We start from the raw sequence: 8194 nt of genomic DNA, 5'->3' as shown, positions 1-8194 counted from the left end.
TGGGTAGAATCCAATGAAAACAGATGTTTCCACTGACCCTCTGCAAATAGTGTTGGAGGGGCAAAATGGAACCATGCTCTTCCCACAAGGTCTGGGGGACATCCCAAGACATATTCTATCCCCTAAATAACAAACACAACCACAGAGAATCATATCCTTACTCCTGAATTAGTGTCTGCCAAACCTGAGCCAGTGCATTTGCAAGCCCACAGACTTAGATTTCCTAGGAGAAACTGAATAGGTTAAGGGTAGGAAAACCCAGTTTAGAGCACTAAGTATGCTCATGTTGGAACCCACTGTAGAAACTGGGCTCAAGAAGCAACATAGGAAATTGTTGATCCATCCTCACCTCTTTCTCTTTTGTCTTTTCATTCACAGTGGGGAGAGTCCTAAAAAATCCTGTCTTGTACCTTTCAGTTGTGATAAAATCCAGCTGCCCAAATCCAATCCCAAACCTACCTGGGAGTGCACTAAGAGCAGGGGTTTGCCATAACCTAAGGATCAAAGAGTTTCCCTCTATTTATTTCCCTCCTCCAGATGTATTCAGGTCATTCCCATTCTCTTCTGGGCTCAAGGGCTTCTTTTCTTGTTGAGCTTACACCAAAGCACACAGCAAAGTTTGGCAAGGTGTCCTGTCTCTCAGCTGCCAGGAGAGGGTTGAACCACACTGACACAGAGTGTCTGGGACTTGAGCATTTTTCTTCTTCTTCCTTTAAGCAGAAGTGTTTTGATTAAATTAGTAAACCTGTTCATTTTCTCTGGCACACCTTAACTTTGTTTTTGTTACTTCCAGACAGTTTGAAACATTCATAGTTACATTCACGGTGCCTTTCTTAGAAGCCAAACTTCTGCTTCCCTGCACCCAAGCATTAGAGATGTTCCTATACAGTCAGGTCTGGTATGGCTGGGGAGCATCAATGAACCCATCCCTCCTCACTTCTCTGCAAGGAGCTGTCCTCTGCTCCTGGAAGGTGATGTCACAGGAACACACAGGATCACACAGGATCACAGGATGTTAGGGGTTGGAAGGGAGCTCTGGAAATCATTGAGTCCAATCCCCTGCCAGAGCAGGACCATAGAATCCAGCACAGGTCACACAGGAACACATCCACATGGGGCTGGAAAGCCTCCAGAGAAGGAGACTCCACAACCTCTCTGGGGAGCCTGTTCCAGTGCTCTGTGACCCTCACAGGGAAGAAGTTCCTCCTCATGTTAAGGTGGAACCTCCTGTGCTGGAGTTTATATCCATTGCCACTTGTCCTCCAGGGTTGCATCTCATCTGGGAAAGGTCCCTGCCCCACTCTCATTTAGGAAGCACCATCCCTGAGCTGAGAAAAAGGAGTCATAGAATTGTTAGAGTTGGAAGGGACCTCAAGGATCATCCAGTTCCAACTCCCCTGCCATGGGCAGGGACACCTCACACTACATCTCGTTGCTCAGAGCCACATCCAGCCTTAAAAACCTCCAGAGATGAACCTTCTACCACCTCCCTGGGCAACCTGTTCCAGTGTCTCACCACCCTCATGATGTAAAACTTCTTCCTAACATCCAATCTGAATCTCTCCCCTTCTAGTTTTGCTCCATTCCCCCTAGTCCTATCACTACCTGACATCCTACAAAGTCTCTCCCTGGCTTTCTTGTAGGCCCCCTTAAGACACCGGAAGGCCAGTCCTGGAGTCCTGTGGGTACACCTCCATCCCCTCCCCACCCCACCAGTTTAAAGGTGCTGACTGGAAAACTCAGCCATGGCTGGGCAGCTGGCCAAGCAGGCTGACTGTCCAAGCTCAGCTGCAATTCCCCAGGCTGGGATCACACTCCTGGATCGTCAGCCCTTAGATTGCACCGAGCAACATCCTGCAGCAGGGAAACGCTCCTTAAAGCTTGTTCCTTCTCCAGTTATTCACAGCAGGGATAAGTGAGGCCTCATCTATAATCACCTAAACCCATCACATGATTCATGCTCTGGCAGTACAACAGCTGAGCACGCTGCAGGATACGCAGCAACCTCCATTGGTGATGCACCATTACACACTTCCCCGTTGCAAGCCCTGCTGAAATGCTGCCATCAAATTATTTCAGCTGATCAAAGCAGGGGAAAAAAACAAAACAACAACAACAACAAAAACCCCCACCAAACCAAACCAAACAAAAAAAATATTAAAGCCCCAGATAACAAATTAATAAGAATAAAAGCATGTAGGTGAGAATTAAGAAGGCATTAACATTCTGATGGCATCTGCTGCCTAAATTAAACTACAGGGAGGAAAAAAAAAAAAGAAAAAAAAAAGAGTTCAGCTGATGCTAAGGATCAGGACAAATAGTTCTCAAATGGAAATTACAGTTTTGAAAATTATGCACCAAAAAAGGATCCAATTTAGGACATTTCTGATCTGTAAAATTCTTTCTCCAGGTGGGGATCTCAGGCTTGACTGGAGGGCCTGCAAGATGCTGGAGTTGCTCGGTTCCTACACGCCATGGCAGCACCAAACTGGCCCCTAGGGCAGCTGGGTTGGTGTCTTGTTACCTCTCCAGTCCCTCTGATGCTCTGTTCCATTTGGGAACTGGACCATATGGATATGGTGTATCACAGTCTCACAGTACATTAGAGGTTGGAAGGTACCTCCAGAGATCATCCAGTCCAACCCCCCTGCCAGAGCAGGATCAGCCAGGGATCTGCACAGGAATGCATCCAGATGGGTTTTGAAAGTCTCCAGAGAGGGAGACTCCACCACCTCTCTGAGCAGCTTGTTCCAGTGCTCTGCCACCCTCACTGTAAAGTTTCTCCTTATGTGAAGGCGAAATCTTCTATGTTCAAGCTTGTACCTGTTGTTTCTTACCTTATTACTGTGCACCACCAAAAAGAGCTTGGCCCCCTCCACTTGATACCCACCCCTCAGGTATTTATACATGCTGTGTAAAAGTCTGGTTCATTCATGCTGCCACCAGCATGGAAAAGGAGGAGAAATTCGTCCTGGATGTTCAAAGGAGCTCAGTGTTAAATGATGTGGATAACTGCATCTGTAATTTCCATGAGCAGTTACTGTGACAACTACTAGGGAACGTCATAAGTAGCCAGCTGAGCATGTAATGACCTGAGCTATATGCACCATCATGTCTCTTTGGCACACCAAATTAGGTGTGCACACACATTTTGCATGCCCCAAAGGGCTCCTGCCTCAGCAGAGGGCCTCGATTTCCCCTCACAAAGCCTGATCTCAGCAGCTTTGCAGAGCACAGGCAGTTTATGCAGCGCCAAGAGCTGGCACAAACTCCTCGACCCAGGTCGGGATGGATCCTCAGACAGCTAATTAATTTTTACTGCTCCTTTGTGAACTGTAAATTACCCTTCATTTCCTAGATTTCTGTCCCCCCCCCCTTTTTTTTTTTTTTTGCCTTTCTCTAGTGAGGCAGTAAAAAGGAAGAAGTGCCAGTAATGGGTTCTTGTTGTGATAAAAGCAGCTAAGACTCCCTCACACTTTGAACAATGCTCTGCTTATGACCAGAATATAAAGGCAATTGGGTGTCAAGAAGCTGTCCAGAGATAATGACTTTTTCTGGAGGTGGGAGGATACAAAGAATAGAAAAAAAAGCAGGGGTGAGGAGGGGAGGGACTGTCAGGTTTTGCAGGATAACCACAAGCAAGGCTCTCTCTCTCTGAGGGTTACAAACAAGATAAATAATCTTCCCTTAAAGACCAAGTTCATCAGTATTGCCTGCACCAGGCCAGAGGGAAACTGCTTACGATGCTGAACTGCTAACAGCCTGCCCTCCTTGCTCAGAGAGGAAAGAGCCTCTTTTACAGAAAGAGTGACCTTCAGACCACACACACACCCCCCCAGAGCCTTCAGAGAGCAGCCCCTGAGCCAGTGGTGCTGGAGGAAGGATAGGTGGCTTTTTCCTAATCCTGCCCTGACCCTCTACAAACACTGAAGCTGCTGATGCTGTTGAATGCAGGCAGCAACACCGTGCCAAGGAGAGACCTCCTGCTATACACAGACCTGCCAAGGCATGGCTCCTGTGGGTGTTCTTTGCTAATGCCACTGTTATCCAGACCTGTAACCTTGAACCATGCACAGACCAGAGGCAGAAGCAGCTGCAGGGAAGAGACCATGACACACCTGAGATGAACTTTGCACAGGCTCTGCTGGAATTCAGGACAGCTTCAGCGTGGTGAGAATCACTTCACCCTTGTGTCAGGACACCAGGATTTGCATTGAATCTGTGAATCACTGCAAGGTATTACTGGAATTTGGTTGCACCTAACCAAATGCTCTCTTGAGAGGCCGTGGCCACAAGAACACACAGCAGATCTCCAGCTCCATGCTGTTGGGATGAGAACCACAGCACTGCTGGGCTGCACTTCTGGGGCCTTCAGCATCTCAGAGACCTACATTGCCAAACACCACATTCCTCAGCTCTGACAGAGCCTCTTTTATCTCAGCTGCAGATTCCTGAGTCAAAAACTGCTGCCAGATGACTGTGCACAGCAGAGTTAATGGCCACAAAACCTGAGCTTCTCTTGCCTCAAGTCACTTACCCTGAGTATCAATGACGTTACTGTGTTCAGCCCGTATTTACTACAGCTACAAACTGATTCAGAGGAACCTGGAGTAGAGGATTAATCATTACCCTTGGGAATGTTGAAAATGGATAGCAGAACGGACTTCCAAATTAGGTATCTAAAAGTCCTGCATCTCCCAGGAGAGCCTCATTACATCTCCCTACTCCTTCTAATGGAATCTATAGTATGTGAGCATGGCTTTGCCTCCCACAAGCCCTCCCTGCATAATTAGCCCCAGCTCAGATTGCTGCTTGCTGTAATGGCTGGAGAACCACTTTCTTCAGGCTACTGAGATGTAAAGAGGAAATGTGTATTGCAAAGTGCAAGTCAACCACAGCCAGTAGGTCTGGGCCATGGTGGAGGGATACAGAAATGGCTTCTTCTTCTTTTTTTTTTTTTTTTCCTTGGCCTCAGAAATAGAACTCACTAAAAATAGCAGTTCCTCAGGAACAAGACTGCCTGAAAATAGCTGTTTCTCAGGAGCAGGGCTGGCTGCTTCTGAAAGAAGTAGCTATTAATGTATAATTGTCCCTGAGGCTGGTTTCTGAGAAAATGCTGTACATAGAGAGGGCTGTAAAGAGATTTGCTCACAGGCAGCAGACACAGGCACCCCTCTCCTGTCAGAGGTCCTGTAAACTCCAACAGCTCACACAAGTAAGTGCATGTGGTTTGCTCAGCTGAGGCACAGTCAGATCCATCCCAGCACTGGGAGGTATTTTCCTCTGCACTGGTTGAAGCAGTGCTCTGGGATGTTCTTATGATCATAGAATCATAGAATAGTCCAGGCCAGAAGGGACCTCCAAAGCTCATCCAGTCCAACCTCCCTGCAGTCAGCAGGGACATCCCCAACTAGATCAGGTTGCCCAGGGCCTCATTGAGTCTTACCTTGAATATCTCCAGGGAAGAGGCTTCAACCACCTCCCTGGGCAACCTGTTCCAGTGTCCCACCACCCTCATAGTAAAGAACTTCTTCCTGATATCCACTCTAAATCTGCCCTTCTCTAGTTTGAAGCCATTGCCCCTTGTTCTGTCACTCTTGCACATAGTCTCTCTCCATCCTTCCTGTAGCCCAGGAAGGCTTCAGGTACTTCAGGTTGTTCAGGTACTGAAAGGTTGCTATTAGGTCCTTCTAGAGCCTTCTCTTCTGCAGGCTGAACACCCCCAGCTCCCTCAGCCTGTCCTCATAGCAGAGGTGCTCCAACCCCCTGAGCATTTTTGTGGTCCTCCTCTGGACACTCCCTGATCATTTTCATGGCCCTCCTCTAGACCAGTAAAAGACAAAGCCTCCCCTGGTTCTTCACCCAGGACTGGGAAAGTCTTGAAAGCCAGAGCCACCTAGAGTGGCTCTCTTTCCACAGAAGACCCAAGAACTTTGTTGAACTGCAGGTTGTTCAGTCTACTTCCAATTTCCTGCTCTGCTCAGCGCTTGGAGTTTTCTCACACAGATGCTGCAGGGCAATAAATCTTCTGAAGAATGGCCCTACATTTCTCCCACTATGGTGTTGTCTTATAATGAGGAGAGACAAATTGCTTGTGAGCCTGGTTGATTGGCTCGTTATTCCCTAAAATGTCTCACTCATCCCTCTCTTATCACCATGGGTTCAGCAGCTCATTTCTTGAGTCTCCTCTTTCCTTCGTGGCACAGCCAGCTGATGTCTGCACAGAGCCATTCTCCTCCTCTTCTTCTCCCCTTAAGGAAAACTCCAGCTGGGCAATAGAAGCAGAGATTATGAAAGGTCCAGAAAAGGCAAATCTTGCAAAGCAGCAGCTTTAAGGATACCTTGGTGCAGATGAAGTACAGGGGATGCTGACTAATCCTTGCCACCATTTCAGTCCCCCAATACCAGTGCTAGAAATCACAGCACCCTCTGCTGAGAGCATCCGTGGGACCCAAAGGCTGGGTAAGACCAGGCTGTGTCATCACTGGATGGAAATCTGTAGACTGCTGCTTCCAGGCTCTGCTTTAAGTGCTGCTTCAAGTTTTATCTCTCCTCTCTTCACTGGTGATCTGATGCTTCAGTGTTCTGATGCTTCAGTGTGCTGATAACAGCAGGAGTAGCTTGCTGGAGGAAGTGTAAAGCTGAGGTTCTAGCCACTGAGTAGCCCAAGGCAGATGTTTTAGCTCAGGAAATAACATTTTCTTCTTTTTGTTTTTCTTTCTTATTTTTCCTCCCCTTGATTGGATTCCAGCAAAATAAAAGGGCTGTCTGTTTGCCATTACAGCAGGCTGCAGTTTGCATTACAGAAGCTACCTTTAGTTCCATGGGGAGGCTTCCACTGTGGTGTGCAACACAGACAGGCACTTCCCAGACTTCATTTTAACCTCCTTTGCTTAGAAGAGAGCTCCAGAGAAAGTGCAGCCAGGCTGCTTCCACATCCCCACAGCTGTGGGAAACTTGTAAAACATAAAATAGATGGTGCCAGAAAATTGGGGCCTGACTTGGTGTGCATCCCCCTGCCACAGAGCTGTGACAGTCAGCCATGCTGTTAACTCATCTTCCCTTTCCCTATTGCCAAGTGGTGTTGTTATATAATCTAAACTGCAGACACGAAGGGAAAGATCTATAAAACACACAGGAAAGATCTATAAAATGCAGATACAAGGCCTCTACTCCTTGCCTTGTTATTTTGTTAAAGTTTCCAAAAATGCCTTGGGACTCCCAAATCAAATAGCCCATGAAAGACAAATTGCTGCTGGATAAGAGCAGGGAGAGGATTTTTCTTTTTTTAGGTTTGTTTTTTTTTTTTTGGTAGCTCAGATCAGTTTGATTAAAGAAGCATTTTGTAGCAGCCATCATACAGTGCTCATTAAAAAAAACAACAACAACAAAAAACCCCACAAAAACCCAACCTCTACATTTGTCTAGCATTTATTATCCAAGAACCTCCTCGTGTTTTACAAAATGTAATTAATTAAACTTTACAGCTCCCCTTGGAGAAGGATAAGGAAAATGGAGAGTTGCCTTAATCCATCAGTGAACTGCAGCAGGCTGGGTTAGAGGAAAGCAGCTGTTCAGCAGCACACAGCAGCAGCAGCAGCACTGGGACAAGAAGAGAGGATCTCCAGGCAAAGTCACCTAGGGAATGTGCCAAGCACCTCGTGTTTGCCTGAACTGTGCACTTCCAAATGCCAGCTCTTGCAGATCAGAGGGTGATTTTTCACCCCTTACCTATAAACTACAGGTTTATATCTGAGATACCTGGCAGTGCAACGTGCCAGCTCTATAATCCCCAGCACTGCTAAAGGCCATGGGGCAGCCACCACCCTGCCCAGAACAGAGGGAAGCAGAAGATACAAAGCCTGACAGCCACAAATTGCATCTCACAGCACTGGAATGCTGTGCAAGCTGGTGCTTAAAGTGCAGGGAGGGTAAAGTCCTCTTAATCCCTCGCTTACTTCCCTCTCCCCTCCCCATCAGTAAATCCACACCTGTTAAAGGTCACCCTGAAATGAAATACACTTGAATACATCCTGCTACAGCTTGGCTGCCCCCAGCCCAGCCCACAGCAGTCCCTCCCAGTTGATTCTGCAGAGCAGGAGAGAGACAGGGGCTGCCCGTGTGCCCTGCATGGCTGAAACCCCACCCGACTCTTAGCTGATCTTTAGGGAGGAATCTCTTTCTCACCCTGGCT

This window comes from Indicator indicator, chromosome 22 (genome assembly GCF_027791375.1).
Source record: "Indicator indicator isolate 239-I01 chromosome 22, UM_Iind_1.1, whole genome shotgun sequence".
In the NCBI taxonomy this organism is placed as follows: domain Eukaryota; kingdom Metazoa; phylum Chordata; class Aves; order Piciformes; family Indicatoridae; genus Indicator; species Indicator indicator.
This window is presented reverse-complemented; position numbering follows the sequence as displayed.